General features: G+C 43.5%; 1 long non-coding RNA gene across 1 annotated transcript in view; it reads right to left on the bottom strand.

The window, feature by feature from the left end:
- Positions 1 to 8,464: 8,464 nt before the first annotated feature.
- Positions 8,465 to 16,412, bottom strand: part of LOC140714736 (uncharacterized) — a 45,023-nt gene continuing 37,075 nt past the window's right edge. The window contains exons 2-3 of the long non-coding RNA XR_012095987.1: positions 15,599 to 15,771; positions 8,465 to 12,313 (exon numbers count right to left, since the gene is read on the bottom strand). This is a non-coding gene — a long non-coding RNA (uncharacterized lncRNA). The remainder of the gene's footprint in view (positions 12,314 to 15,598; positions 15,772 to 16,412) is intronic.

The following is a 16,412-nucleotide window of genomic DNA, read 5'->3' on the forward strand; positions in this document are numbered from 1 at the left end:
GATTCCAAACAACTGGTTTATTGATCATTACAGAATATCTCTGTGGTGCTTCCCACTCCCTCCCCTCTCCCTTCCCCTTTTCCCCACCGTGATTCCCCTCTCCCTGCCCCCTTCCCACTCTCAGTCCACAATAGAGACCCATAATCAGAATCAGGATTATCATCACTCACATATGTCATGAAATTTGTACAGAGCAATACATAAAATTACTACAGCACTGCACAAAAATGTTAGTCACCCCAGCTATATACGTGTGCCTCAGACTTTTGCGCAATACTGCAAGTACTGTTTTGCACCTTGGCCCCAGAGGAACGATGCATTGTTCAACTGTTTGCTTCTGTATGATTGAGTGGCAATAAACTTGAACTGATCTGATTTTACCTGATGTCGAAAAATTTCACAAATCAAATGGTGGTAAAATTGTAAAATTGAAGTGTTTCAGTTCCTGCCACTGACACAGCTATTATTTCCACCCCTGTCCCTGGCCACAAACCTCGGGTTGTACTTGACTGCAAGGTAAGCTGTGGACCATACATCTCGATCGTCACTAAGAGCATTTGCTTCTATCGTGCACAGCTCTCCTCTGGCCTCAGTTCATCTGCTGTTGAAGCTACAGCTGTGCCTGCTTTCCATTACATCAGCTTCCCTCAATTAAACATAATGACATCTAAAACTCTGCTGGCTACATCCAAACCCACACAAAGCCCCACTCACTTATTGTCTCTGAACCAACCAATCTGAAGCATTCTGATTTGAAGTTCTTTTGTGTGTTTACAAGTCCGGCTGTAATCAAATCCCTCTGTATCTCTGCAATCTACTGCAGCTCCTCCAAGCCTCTTCTACCAGGTTCCATCTTGCTCAGAATCTTTGTCTCTTCCACCTACCACATTACAGCTTCTCACATCATTCCCACTTACCCCTCTCCCTCACCTGCTTACTCCCCCCCCACCTCAATTCATGTATCACTTGCCAGCTGTTCTCCACAACCTTGCTCTTTTCGTTTCCAGCCCTGAAGGAAGGATCTTGGACGAAGCATTGACTGTTCAGTTCCCTCCACAGGTGGTGCCTGACCTATTGAGTTCCTCCAGCACTTTGTGTGTGTTGCTCCAGATTTGTAGGAACTGCAGTCTCTCCCGTGTCTCCACAAAGATACGCTTGGGTGAGATGAGTTGCTAACTTTGAAGACCATAAGAATTAGGTTCTTCAGCTCATTGAGTCTGTTCTGCCATTTGATCGACTGATATATTATTCCTCTCAATCCTATTCTCCTGCCTTCTCGCCATAACCTTTGACGGCTTTACTAATCAAGAAACAATGAATCTCTGTTTTAAGTATACCCAGTGACTTAGCCTCTATGGCTGTCTGTGGCAATGAATTCCACAGATTCACCCTCTGGCTAAAGAAATTCTGCCTGACACTGTGCCCTCTCATTCCAGACTCCCCCGCTATAGGAATCATCCTCTCCATGTCCACTCTACCTCAGCTGTTCAACATTCGATAATTTTCAATGAGATTCCCCTTCGTTCTTCTGAACTCTAGCAAGTGCAGGCCCAAAGCCTTTAAATGCTTCTCATACGTTAACTAGAAGATATAAAGATTGGTGATCAGCCTATGACTGAAAAATAATTGAAATATATTTTGCTTTCTATTTTTATTTAAAATAAAAATAAAATATAAAGTTCTGGTTGCCAACAAACTTAGAGGAGAGTGTGGAGGGTAGATCAATGGGGGAACTTAAAGAGGAGTTTGTTCATTCATTATGTACCATGTCGTATGACGTTGTTGGTCATGTTCTATCCATGACCATGATTGCTCTTGACGAGTTTTTCTACAGAAATGGATGCCAGTGCCTTCTTCTGGGCAGTTCCTTTAAAGGACGGGTGACCCCAGCCTTCATCAACATTCTTCAGAGCTTACAACATGTACAAACAAGCTGGATGAACTCAGTAGGTCAGGCAGCATCCGTGGAAACGAACAGTCAACGTTTCAGGCCAAGACCCTTCGTCAGAACTGAAGAAGGAGGGGGCAGGGGCCCTATAAAGAAGATGGGGAGAGGGTGGAAGGTGCCAGGTGAAAAACCAATCAGAGGAAAGATCAAGGGGTGGGGGAGGGGAAGCAAGGAGGGGATGGGCCGGAGAGGTGAAGAAGGAATGTAAAGGGAAAGCACTGTGGGTAGTAGAAGAAGGCAGAATCATGAGAGAGGTGATAGGCAGCTAGAAGAGGAGGCAGAGTGAAAGTGGGATGGGGGAAGGGAGAGGGAGGGAATTACCGGAAGTTGGAGAATTCGATGTTCATACCAAGGGGCTACAAACTACTCAGACCGTATATGAGGTGTTGCTCCTCCAACCTGAGTTTGGCCTCATTTTGGCAGTAGAGGAGGTCAGGTATGGCCATATCTGAATGGGAATGTGAAGCAGGTTGTCTGCCTAGAGTCAGTGGTCGCATAACCATGACTTGTGAAAGGGTGAGCTGATGAAATATTTGAATGATCAGGGAGCTGAGAGCAATGTGGAAGTGGTACAGAAGATTAGCCGTATATTGAACGGAGGGGGTAGGCTTGAGGGGAAGAGTGGCCCTCTGCAGCTCCTTCAGTTTTGTGTTTTCACAAAACCAAAAGCAGGCTGCTTTCAAAGCCCAAACAAAAGGCATGGATTACTCGGGTGGTCAGGGGAAGCTGATTATTCTCCAGGGGGTGCTTGTCCGTTGCCTTATCCACATTAAGCAGCTTTGTGTGCATTGCCGACTCATTAAGTTAATTTATCTGCGTGTGATTGGGTCGTTTCGAGGGCAGTTCTGCCAGATCTTTCTTCCTATTTAATTGAACTCAACTGGAATGCGTTGTTCCTCGCAGTCACCTGACTTCCCAGCCTGTAGCCTAAAGAGGTATCAGTGTGTGACAGCTGATAGCTAGGAGCTGTCAGTTATTGATAAATGCTTGGCACAGCAGGGTGATTACCAGACGTATGCAAGCAATTTGTAACAAGAACAATTGCAGTTACGTGATACTTTCTCTCATGTCCTCAGCATGCAACAAACCAGAAGGGTAATTTCAAAAGTAAGCAAAATAAAATGTAACTGCTCAATTTGAGGATCTGATTGGTTGAAAATTTCCCAACATGCTGGTAAAGTCTAAGTTATACTTAGCTCTTCATACTTCCCGCCGCTGCCTGGGAGGAGTTTGTGCATTCTCCCACAGTCCAAGGGTGTACCGGTTGTTAGGTTATTTGGTCATTGTAAATTGTCCCGTGATTAGGCGAGGATTAAATCGAGGGATTGCTGGGCCGCAGGGTTCAAAGGGCCTGAGGGGTCTGTTCCACACTGCATCTCAATATATAAATAATTTGCAGTTGGCCCGAAGATGACGTATACAAGTAGGGTGGCACAGTAGCGTAACGCTTCACAGCGCCAGCGATCACAGTCAGGGCTCAATTCCCGCCGCTGCTCGCAATGAGCTTGTACGTTCACCCCACGACCGTAGCCGGTCGCTCCAGTCTCCTCCACAACTCCAAAGACAGGCTCGGGTTAGCAAACTGTGGGCACGCTATGTCGGCACCAGAAGCCGTCTATGCAAAGCCCAGACTTGTTGGTCAGAGATGCAAACGGCCATTTCACCAAATGATTCCATGTGTATGTGACAAATAAAGCTCATCTTCAATACAATGAAATCAAAGTGCAACCAAAAGGTAGAAGTGGAAAAACTGAAATATAATCAGAAATTCATGAAAACACTCAGTGAACCGGGCAGCGTCTGTGGAGAGAGAAACATTACTGGTTGCTGATTTTTCATCAGAGCTGCTGAATGGCATATTCAGATGAACTATACACAAAATTCAGGAGGTACATAGCAGGTCAGGCAGCATCAATGGAGAGGAATAAACAGTTGACATTTTGATCAAGACTGATCATCACAGTTTCAGCCCAAAACATTGACTGTTTATTCCTCTCCATAGATGCTGCCTGACCTACTGAGTTCCTCAAACATTTTCTGTGTGTCGCTCTGGATTTCTAGCATCCACACAATCTTGAGTTTCTGAAGAAAAATCACTGACCTGAAATGTTAACTCTGTTTCATTCTCTCCAGATGCTACCTGACCTGTTGGCTCTCTCTGCATTTCTGTTCTTATAACCACTTTCAAAATGTCATTTCTTTTTTTGCTTTAACATTGTCTTCAAACTTTAATTCGAACTGCTTGGGAATGGTTATCACCGTTCCACCATCAGGCTTCTGAACCAGGGTGGATAACTTCACTTAGCTCAACTCTGAACTGAGTCCACAAGCTCCAGACTCACTTTCAAGGACCATGCAACTCATGTTCTCAGTATTTATTTACTTATTTGTTTGTTTATTTATTCATTCATTCATTCATAGTTGTGAAGTTTGTCTTCTTTTGTACATTGGTTGTTTGTCAGTCATTGTGTGTAGTTTTTCAATTGTTCTATTGTATTTCTCTGTTCTGCTGTAAATGCCTGTCAGAAAATTAAAGCAAAACTGAGAATGGGGAAGAAATACGATCTGAGTGATTTTGATCATGGAATGATCATTGGTCCTAGGCGTGGTGGCTTGAGCTTCTCAGAAACTGCTGGTGTCCTGGGATTTTCACGCACGACAATCTCTAGAGTTTATAGAGAATGGCATGAGTAACAACAAACCCCCAGTGGGTGAAATGCACACACAATGCTGAGGCAACTCAGCAGGTCAAGCAGCATGTATGGAAATTAATAAACAGTTAACGTTTCGGACCGAGACTCTTCTTCAGGACTGAAAAGGAAGGGGTGGGGGGAAACGCCGGACAGTTCTGTGGGCAAAAACACCTTGTTAATGAGGGAGGTCAGAGGAGAATGGCCAGACTGGTTCAAGCTGACAGTAACTCAAATAACCATATGTTTACAGCAGTGGTGTGCAGAAGAGCATCTCTGAACATACAACATGTCGAAGCTTGAAGTGGATGGCAACAGAAGCAGATGACCATGTACATACACTCAGTGGCCGCTATAATAGGGACAGAAGGTACCAAGTAAAGTGGCCACTGGGTGTATGTGTTTTGCTAATAATTTACTTTGAACTGAATTGATGACCCTGACATTAGTAATGGGTAAGTTATTGGAAGGTATTGTAAAGGACCAAATATGTAAGTATTTGTATAGATGGGTTTGATTAGGCATAGTCAACATGGCTTTGCTCATGGTAGTTTGTGTCCAACTAATATTATAGAGTGTTTCAAGGAAGTTACCAGTAAAGTAACTTCCAGTAAGTTACGAGTAAAGTTGATGAAGTCAAGAAAGAGGATGTAGTCCACATAATTTTAGGAAGGCCTTTGACAAGGTTCTGCATGGGAGGTTGGTCGAGAAGGGTCGGTCGTTTGGTATTCAGAATGAGGTAGTAATTTGGATTAGATTTTGGTCTTGCGGAAGAAGCCAGAAAGTGGTAGTAAATGGTTGACTCTCTGACAGGAGACAATGACAAGTAGCGAGCTGCTGGCATCGGCGCTGGGTTAGTAGGTGACCTGGATGATAATGTAGTAAACTAGATCAGCAAATTAGTGGATGGCGAGGAAGGCTATCAAAACTAGCAGCTGGAAAAAGGGGCTGGTGGAATTTAATTATAATGGTGAGGTGTTGTAATCTGGGAGGACAAACCAGGGTAGGACTTATACGGTGAGTGGTAGAGTACTGAGGAGTGCAGCAGAGCAGAGGGATCTGAGAAAACAGATCCATAATTCCTTGAAAGTGGCATCTCAGGTAGAGAGGGTCGCAAAGAAAGCTCTTAGCACACTGGCCTTTGTAAATGTACCTAGTACGGTAATTGGGATGTTACATTGAAGCTGTACAAGACGTTGGTGAGGCCAAATTTGGAGTACTGTGTGCAGTTCTGGTCACCTACCTACAGGAAAGGTGTCAATAAGATTGAAAGAGTGCTGAGAAAATTTACAAGGATGTTGCCAGGACTTGAGGACCTGAGTTATAGGGAAAGGTAGAATAGGTTAGGACTTTATTCCCTAGAGCGTAGGAGAATGAGGGGAGATTTAATAGAGGTATAAACATTATGAAGGGTATAGATAGGGTAAACGGAGGCAGACTTTTTCTACTGAGGTTGGGCGAGACTAGAACTAGAGGTCATGGGTTAAGGGTGGAAGGTGAAATGTTTAAGGGGAACATGAGGGGAACTTCTTCATTCAGAGGGTGGTGAGAGTGCGGAACAAGCAGCCACTGGTGGTGGATTTGGGTTCAATTTCAACGTTTGAGAAATTTGGATAGATACGTGGATGGGAGAGTTATTAAGGCTTGTGGTCTGGGTGCAGGTCGATGGGACTAGACAGATTAATAGTTCAGTATGGACTAAATTTATCTGTGCTATGACTCCATGACTTCTGAACTTCAAATTTTGAATATAGTTTGTTCGGTATCATTTTGCTGCCCACAAGCGGGGAATCTCACTATGCATCTCACATCAAGGGCAAGCCCAAGGTCTGGCTCCTATCTAACAATTCTCCCAGAATAAAAAGGAGGTGCCTGGGAAGGAGAGGGTTACACTGACAGAGCGGAGGTTTCACGTGCTAGATTCCCAATTAGGTTCTCTGACCTTGCTCATTTTGACAACCATTAAACATGTCTGTCTAGTTCCTTACAGTTGTTGCAGCGGGGGGCGGTGGTGGGGAAAAGTTTCCACTACCTACTAAATGCCCCCAATGGCATCCGTCTCAAATAGCCTCTGACAGCCAAGTCCAGCTCCCAGCCTTCACACGTGACTAAGCTACTTAGCCTGGGGGAACCATTTCTATGGGCAGGAGAAGGGGCAATGACGGGTTACTGGTGCCCTAAAACCAGTTGCTTTGGACAGATGGGGCTCGTCAGCCTTGGTGGCTCATCGAGGAGAAGGAAAACTTTATTCTCAAACCTCTGTTGCCATCTGGCAATACCCACTCATGGGGAAGGCTTCGGGAGTAAACCCAGAGGGAACACCCCAAAGCTGGGGTCCCTAAGGCAGTCTAATGTTGAGTTCGACACTGGCTGGCAACTCCTGCGATGCCGCTGGTGTCAAACTGTAGCAAACTCCGCTGTTCCTTTGGATTTGTCAGCTGCGTGGAGAGGGGGAGCTTGCTACATAGGCAACAGCTTGTTCTCCATATCGTACTGCCCTGGCTTGCATATCACTTAGACAGCTAGAATGTAACGTCTATGATTGACTCCAACCAACGGAGGGCCTCAATGAACATGCCTCAGTAACATACCGCACTTTGAAAATTCTCCAGTGCTCTGTTGCTGTCTAGTTGTCAGACATAATTACTAGGATTCTTACTCCATGAATTATTTATCCTGTGTGTTTTCACCCAGCATTCCTCCTGTTCTGAGTGTATGCAAACTGCAGCCAAGAGCTGTCAAACTTTATTTGAACCTGATCACAAAGGCTTTAATCTCAGGGAGTCAGAATGATCTATAGTCATTGATGTGCTAATATTCTTAATGTAATCTGATTTCCAAATCCTGGGGATTTGGAGTCATACATTAAAACAGGCCTTTTTGCACAGACCATCATGCACTTATTTATATCAATCCTACGCTAAACCTATTTAATTTCCCCTACATTCCTGTCAACTCCTCTCAGATTCTGCCACCAGCTACACTCTAGTGGTTAAGTTGGTTGATAATTGTGATTCAGTTTTTGAGTCTTGGTATCAAATAGAATTCTTCTTCTATAGAATCATAAAATGGATATAGGATGAAAAAAAGCTGTGCACAGTCAGTGGCCACTTTGTTAGATACCTCCTGTCTGTGGTCTTATGCTGCTGTAGCCCATCCATTTATAGGTTTGATTTGTTGTGCATTCAGAGATGCTCTTTTGCACACCACTGTTGTAACTCCTGGTTATTTAAGTTACTGTCGCCTTCCTGTCAGTTTGAACCAATCTGGTCATTCTCCTCCGACTTCTCTCATTAACAAACATTTTCACGTACAGATCTGCTGCTCACTGGATGCTTTTTGTTTCTCATACCATTCTCTGTAAACTTTAGAGACTGTTTTGCATGAAAATCCCCCAGGAGGTCAGCAGTTCCTGTAATACTCTAACCACCCTGTCTGGCACCATTCCACCATGAAAGTTACTTAGGTGACATCTCTTCCCCATTCTGATGTTTTGTCTGAACAATGACTGAACCTTTTGACCATGTCTGCATGCTTTTATGCATTGAGTTGATTAAATATTTTAATTAAAGAACAAGTATAATAAAGTGGCCACTGAGCATATATTGAAATAGGATTTAGTGTGTTCCTAGCATATGTGACGAATAAACTCTTCTCGGGCTTCCAGCCAGGTACAGGTATCGATCATAACCAATGTTTCGATGACACACTCTGCCTTCCCTGACGAAGAAGGCAGAGTTTGGCATCGAAGTAATGGTTATAATCAATGGCTGTACCCAGCTGGAAGTTCGAAAGGAGTTTATTCATACAGAAAAACTTTGTTTTGTATCCTTCCATAGAAATCATTTCATCACATTGGAATGTCAAGTTAGTACAATGGAAAAGCAATAACTGAATGCAGAAATCATGCACTCATTTATATTAATCCTACACTAATCCTGTTCAATTCTTGGTGCATTCCTGTCTACTCCCCTTAAATTCTACCATCGCCTAACCACTAGGAACAATTTACAGATTCAGATTTAGATTTATTTTTCACATGTACAACGAATCATACAGGTAAGTGTGTCATTGGCCTTAACAACCAACACAGTCAAGGGTGTTGCCCGGGAAGCCCAAAAGTGTTGCCAGGCATTCTGGTGCCAACATAGCCTTCCCACAATGCTCATTGGGACTGAACATACTAAACAACGAAGCAACAACAGTGGAACAACACCTGTCCCTCCCATCCACCCACAGTCCTCTAACCCCAGGACGGCCCATCTTCAGCCTCCAGGTTCCAGTGGACATGTAGAGTTGCAGACATTGGGCCCCAACTTCCTCAGCAGACCTGCGGAGATTCGCAGTCTTCGGCCTCCAGCCATCGGATCTCAACTGGACTTCTGATCGACCTTCAGGCTTTGATCCAGATCTCTGATTAACCTTTGGGCTTCGGTATCACCTCAGAACTCACCGATGAAAACAAATGAGACCTCTTGATGAGGACCCAGACTCTAGGCTTTCAACACCGGACTTGTTGATGACACCACAGGGTTTTGAAAGAGTTGGCTGAAGAGATTGTGGAAGCATTGGTAATGATCTTTCAAGAATCACTACATTCTGGAATGGTTCCTGAAGACTGAAAATTTGAAAATGTCAAGAAGGGAGAGAGGCAGAAGAAAGGAAATAGGCCAGTTAGTCTGATCCCAGTGTTTGGGAAGATGTTGGAGTCGATTGTAAAGGATGTGGTTTTGGGGTATGTGGAGGCACATTATAAAGTAGGCCAAAGTTACCTTAAGGGAAAATCTTGCCTAACTAATCTGTTGGAATTCTTTGAAGAAATAACAAACAGAAACAGAAATAACAAAGGAGATTCGATTGATGTTGTGCATTTGGATTTTCAAAAGGCCTTTGACAAGGAGCCATACCTGAGGCTGTCTTAACAAGCTGCGAGCCCATTGTGTTACAGGAAAGATTCCAGCATAGATAAAGCAGTGGCTGACTGGCAGGAGGTAAAGAGTGGGAATAAATGGAGCCTTTTTTGTTTGGCTGCCAGCGACTAGTGGTGTTCCACAGTAATCTGTATTGGGACCAATTCTCTTTACATTATATGTTAATGATTTGGATGTTGGAATGGAAGGCTTTATTGCAAAGTTTGCAAACAGCATGAAGATAGGTGAAGGGGCAGGTAGTTTTGAGGAAGTAGAGAGGCTACAGAAGGATTAGACAAATTAGGAGAATGGGCAAAGAAGTGGCAGATGGAATAGAGTGTTGGGAAGTGTTTGGTCATGTACTTTTGTAGAAGAAATCAAAGGGTTGTCTATTTTCTAAATGAAAGAAAATACAAAATTCTGAGGCCCAAAGGGATTTGGGAGTCCTTGTGTAGGATTCCCTAAAGGTTAATTGCAGGTTGAGTCTCTGGTGAGGAAGGCAAGTGTGATGTTAACATTCTTTTAAGAGGACTAGAATATAAAAGCAAGGATGTAATGGTGAGACTTTATAAAGCACTGGTGAGGCCTCACTTGGAGTCGTGAGCAGTTTTGGGCCCTCTGTCATAGAATGGATGTGTTGAAATTGGAGAGGGTTCATGAAAATGATTCCAGGATTAAATAGTTTGTCATATGAAGAGTGTTTGATGGCTCTGGCCTGTATTCACTGGAATTTACAAGAATGATGGGTGACATCATTGAAACCCATTGAATGTTGAAAGGCCTTGATAGAGTGGATGTGGTGAGGATATTTTGTATGGTGGGAGAGTCTAAGACCAGAGGACAGAGCCTCAGAATAGAGATGGGGGTCCTTTTAGAATGGAGATGAGGAGGAATTTCTTTAGCCAGAGAGTAGTGAAAATCTGGAACTCTTTGCCACAGGCAGCTGTGGAGACCAAATCTATATGTATATTTAAGGCAGAGGTTGATAGATTACTGATTGGTCAGGGCATGAGGGGATATGTGGGGGTATGCAGGAGATTGGGGTTGGGAGGAAAAATGGATCAGCCGTGATGAAATAGCAAAGCAGATTCGATGAGCCAAATGACCTAATTCTGCTCATATACATTATGGTCTTATGACAGGACTGCAAAAACTAGGCCTCAGGCTCCAGTTAGCCCTTGCCGTTAGCCTTCAAATGTGGAATGGAGGCTTTGTCTCAGACTCATACTCCAACCTGTGCTTCAATTCTTCCACATCCCTGTCCCTAAATCCTAACCTGACCCCTAACTCCCTTCGCTGTTCCCAAACCCATCCCTACAAATCTGAAAACAAACAAAAACTAACTAAATCTGAGCTGCAACCCCGATGGTGACTAAAGCTCAGTGCCATCTTGAAAAAAAGTGGTTAAACTGGTTATATTGGTTTATTACTGTCACATATATCAAGATAATTGAAAAATGAGAGGTATTGATCGTGTGGATAGTCAGAGGCTTTTTCCCACGGCTGAAATGGTTGCCACAAGAGGACACAGGTTTAAAGTGCTGGGGAGATGTCAGGGGTAAGTTTTTTTACTCAGAGAGTGGTGAGTGCATGGAATGAGCTGCCAGTAACAGTGGTGGAGGCGGATACAATAGGGTCTTTTAAGAGACTTTTAGATAGGTACATGGAGCTTAGTAAAATAGAGGGCTATAGGTAAGCCTAGTAATTTCTAAGGCACAACTTTGTGGGCTGAAGGGCCTGTATTGTGCTGTAGGTTTTCTATGTTTCTAAAAATCTTGTTTTCCACACCATCCCTATGGATTATTTCATCACAGCAGAACAAGAGCTGGGAGTCAGCATCTCCACTGGTTGCTTGACTGTGGTGATAGGTTCTTCCGTGCCTCAGAAGAAATCTGTAAAAGGCATTGGATGGATTGTTTATGTTGGGATAATTAGCAAGTTTACGAGGAAAGAGAAGGGAAAGAAAGTAATTGGTTGGTTCTTTCAAAGAGCTTCTACTAGCAAGTATCCTGACTGGTTGCATCATGGCTTGGTAAGAATGGAAGAGCTTTTCAAAAAAGGGTGGATACAGCCCAGTCCTAAAGACCTCCCCACCAATGAACTCATCCACAAGCAGTGTCGTCATCATCCAAGACGCCCACCATCTAGGCCATGCTCTCTTCTCGCTGCCACCATCTGGCTGGAGGTACAGGAGCCTTATGTCCAACGTCACCAGATTCAGAAACAGTTATTACCCTCAGGCGTACGTAACCACTCACCCCAACTCTGAACAGATTCCACAAGCAATGCTCCTCAGACAGGATGAAGAGGTCAATACTCCCCAATGCCATTAGGCTTTACAATTCTACCGCCAGGACTTAAGAACTTTTTAAAAGCTATTATTAATGCTTTTTGAGATAGTGATTTAGATGCATATCATATTTTTTTTACTGAGTTAAGTATTGTATGTAATTAGTTTTGCTACAACAAGTGTATGGGACATTGGAAAAAAGTTGAATTTCCCCATGGGGATGAATAAAGTATCTATCTATCTATCTATCTATCTATCTATCTATCTATCTATCTATCTATCTATCTATCTAGCTATGGACTCACTTTCAAGGACTCTACTACTCATGATCTCTGAATCATTTATTTATTTATCTATCTACCTACGTATTTATTTATTTGTGCGGTTTGTCTTCTTTTACACGTTGGTTGTTTGTCAGTCTTCATGTATAGTTTTTCATGGACTCTGTTGTATCTCTTTGCTCTACTGCGAATACCTGGAAAAAAAGGATCCCATGGCAGTACGTGGTGACATATACAGACTTCGTTAATAAATTGACTTTGAACTTTGATTGGTTGAACATCCTTTTTCTGAGTGGTATGATTCGGTGGTAGCTGACTCACCCTTCAGCCTCCCAAATTACAGAGCTGGCAGCAATCTAATCTACATCTTCACTCACCATCTCCATCTCTGTCTCGGTTCCCATTCCCTGCCTGCTTGCCGCTTATCCTCACCCAGTGGGTGAAACACATCAGGGTGACCTGTTCTGCTTGTAGAGCAGTTCTGAGAACCCGCCATGCAAATTTGGAAATAAAATTGCAACAGCAGCCTGCCTTTATGACCGGGAGGAAACTGCCGCTTATGGCATTCTGCCCACCCAAAGCCGTATGCTTGCCATGAAGAGAATTTCCACCCACTATCAATGTTTATCTTTAAAGAGACCTCAGGATCTATTACCCAGAGTTATTACAATATTTCACAATGTGGCTGAAACCTTACAAACTTTGCAATATCCGCAGACGGGGGATTCAGGAACAGCTTCTTCCCCTCTACCATTCAATTGCTGAATGGATATTGAACTCATGAACACCACCTCACTACTTTTTTTAATTTCTATTTTTGCACTATTTATTTAATTTAACCATTATATATATATACACACTTAGCGTAATTCACAGTTTTTTCCCTCCGTTATTATGTATTACATTGTACTGCTATTGCAAGGTCATCAAATTTCACAACATATGCTGGTGATATTAAACCCAGTTCTGATTCTGTTTCTAATTTAGCTGCCCAATGGCATGACCTGATTTTCATAACAGGATTTATGTCCATATTGTCTTTCTCTAAGGAAGAGGAGGTTGTATTTCTTGTTAGGTTCCCTTTTCTGTCTGGAACAAAGTTCTATTATTCCACACATGAGAGCCATTCCATATGTAATTACTAATTCCCAAAAGATGCCCAGAGCTCATTTTCAGACGATATTACCGCCAAAGTCACAGAAATAATACCCACATTCATTTCTAATCGAGATAGCGACACTTCAGAATGAGTCAAATCTAAATGTGCTGAAAAATATAACTATATAAAAGATTTAAATGTGACACATGTTATCTTCAAGAGGCAGTGCTTCAAGATGGTGGCATGCATCATTAAGGACCCTCACCACCCAGGACATGCCCTCATCTCAGTACTACCATTAGGAAGGAGGTACAGGAGCCCAAAGACCCACACTGAAAGTTTTAGAAACAAAGAAAGGTGTCCCATTTGACAGCTAATATCTCTGACAGTTCAATACTACAATGAAAATCCATACAACAATTTATTTTGCACTTAGTTCCCTAAGAAGGTAGAGTGCACTAAACAGTCAAATTATTAAAGTGTAAAAATTAGATTAGCTTAATTTGTCACATGTACATTGAAGCATGCAGTGAAATGTGGGCTTGCAGGAAATCAAATTAATGAGGATTGGGCTGGGCAGCACAGGTGTGCCCACACTTCCGATGCCAGCATAGCATGCCCACTGATCACTAACCCTAACCGAGCATCTTTGGAACGTGCGAGGAAACGTGAATAGTTACTGGGAGAATATACAAATTCCTCGTAGGCAGTGGCGGGAATCGAACCCCAGTCCTACTGCAGATGCTGTAATAATATTCTGCCAACCACTTCGAAACCTAGAGGGCTGCACAGATCGCTTTCATGAGCGCAGCTCCAAGGGCTAGCAAAACAAAAATGACTAATGTAATCGTCACAAATCCAGACAGAAAAATTGCTTTGAAGCTGTGCCAGCTGACAGGCCCACAAGAGGTTGAGGGATGAAAAGGCGAATGTGTATGAATCAAAGGAAATTTATGATCAATATTAAGATACCGTAGTCAAAGTTATCAAGGTACTGAGCTGTTCTAATAAAACCATTTGGTGCCATGCCAACTTTGTGGAGGATGATCGTAAGCCTACATTTGAACTAATGTCCCCATTGGTGATAGTGATCTAGAAACAACAATTATACTCCTGTTAAGCTTCCACAAGAAATTTTAGGACAGTTTGTCGACGACAGGGAGAGGTTTAAGGGTGCTTGTGTATTTACCGTAGACGTGGATCATGAATGAACGCAGGATTTCATCCACTGATGATCTCTTCCAATTTTATTAAGAAGGGATAAGGACTGTGAGCTTAAGCCATGTAAGAATTCAAATGCAGAATCTATGGAGAGAAATAAACAGTCGACAAGGGGCAAAAGCCAGAAGAAGAAGGTAGAAGGAGGGGAAGGAGTACAAGCTGGTGGTGATAGGTGAGACCAGGTGAGGGGGAATGTGGGTGGGGGAGAGGGAGAGAAGCTGGATGGTGATAGGTGGAAAAAGTAAAGGGCTGAAGAAGACAGATCTGACAGGTGAGGAGGGTAGATTACCCTTCCCAAACAGACAGACAGACAGACAGACATACTTTATTGATCCCGAGGGAAATTGGGTTTCATTAGTCACACCAACCAAGAAGTGTAGCAATACAGCAATATAAAACCAGAAATAATTAAATAATAATAAGTAAATTATTCCAAGTGGAAATAAGTCCAGGACCAGCCTATTGGCTCAGGGTGTCTGACACTCCGAGGGAGGAGTTGTAAAGTTTGATGGCCACAGGCAGGAATGACTTCCTATGACGCTCAGTGTTGCATCTCGGTGGAATGAGTCTCTGGCTGAACGTACTCCTGTGCCTAACCAGTACATTATGGAGTGGATGGGAGACGTTGTCAGCCATGCTGCCTCAGCACACAACAGCAAACATGATAGCACTGACCACCACAGACTCGTAGAACATCCTCAGCATCGTTCGGCAGATGTTAAAGGACCTCAGTCTCCTCAGGAAGTAGAGACGGCTCTGACCGCTTCTTCACCTTCTTAACCTGGCCTCTCTCCCTTTCCCTTCCAGTCTGGAATATTAACTGTTTATTCCTTTGCATAATTGCTGCCCGACATGCTGAGTTCCTGCAGCATGCTGTTTGTGTTTCTATGGATTTCCAGCATCCGCAAAATCTCTTATGATGTTACCTTGTAGGATAAAATGAGGCTGTGGCCTCATAGTCTACACTGGTATGATCTTGCATTGTATCATTTACTTGCACTACACCATTTTAAACTTTATTCTGCATTGCAGATGGTTTCCCATATTCCAGCTCAATGCACTGTATAACAGTGTACAAGACAAGCCTAGTACATGTGACAATAATAAACCAATACCAACACCGATCCAAATGCCAATATTGACTCAATCTTTTCTCTACCTTCTCTTCTTTCCTTCAGTCCCGACCCTGAGGTCACCTCGTAATTTGAATCAAGCAGAGCTTTAAAGATTAGATGCACTCAGGCTCCCATGTGTGAACAGTTCATGGAGATCAGTTCCGTTGCCTCAGGTAACCTGCCGGGACTTTTCTTCCTGCTCTTCGAGTCCCAGCACCTATCAAAGGAATAAGAAAAAGCTGAAGGGAACCTGTCCTCGTAAGACTGACTCTCCCTGCATCAACTCTAATAAACTTCCAGTGCAGCTTACTGAGAAATAAAGAGATAACTTTTATCTATCACGTGTACATTTTTGTTCAAGGTGACGCTGAGCTGTGGCGATACTTGCGGGCTGCCCACTACACATCTTTAGGCTGTGCTGGTTGTTGATGCAAGTGACACGTTCCGTCCGCTCTGTGTGTTATGATGCACATGCAATAAATAAATCTGAATTGAATCTACAGCGAGATGTGGTGTCTTGTGCCAGTGACCAACGCGGTCTGAGGATTGTGCTGGGCCAGCCCGCAAGCATCGCCACGCTTCCAGTGCCAACATATCACGCTCGCAACTCATTAACTCTGACCCGTATGGAATGAGGAGAGAAAACCGGAGCGCCCGGAGGAAACCCGCGTGGCCACACAGAGGAAATACAAACTCCTTACAGACAGCAGCGGGAATCGAACCCCATCGGCGAGCGCCGGCACTGTTATGTGATTGTGCTGACTGCTGCACTACCATGCCATCAAACGTACAAACTCCTTACAGACAGCAGCGGGAATCGAACCCTGATCGGTGATTGCTGGCATTGTAAAGTGATTG

This window comes from Hemitrygon akajei, chromosome 22 (genome assembly GCF_048418815.1).
Source record: "Hemitrygon akajei chromosome 22, sHemAka1.3, whole genome shotgun sequence".
Taxonomy (NCBI): Eukaryota; Metazoa; Chordata; class Chondrichthyes; order Myliobatiformes; family Dasyatidae; genus Hemitrygon; species Hemitrygon akajei.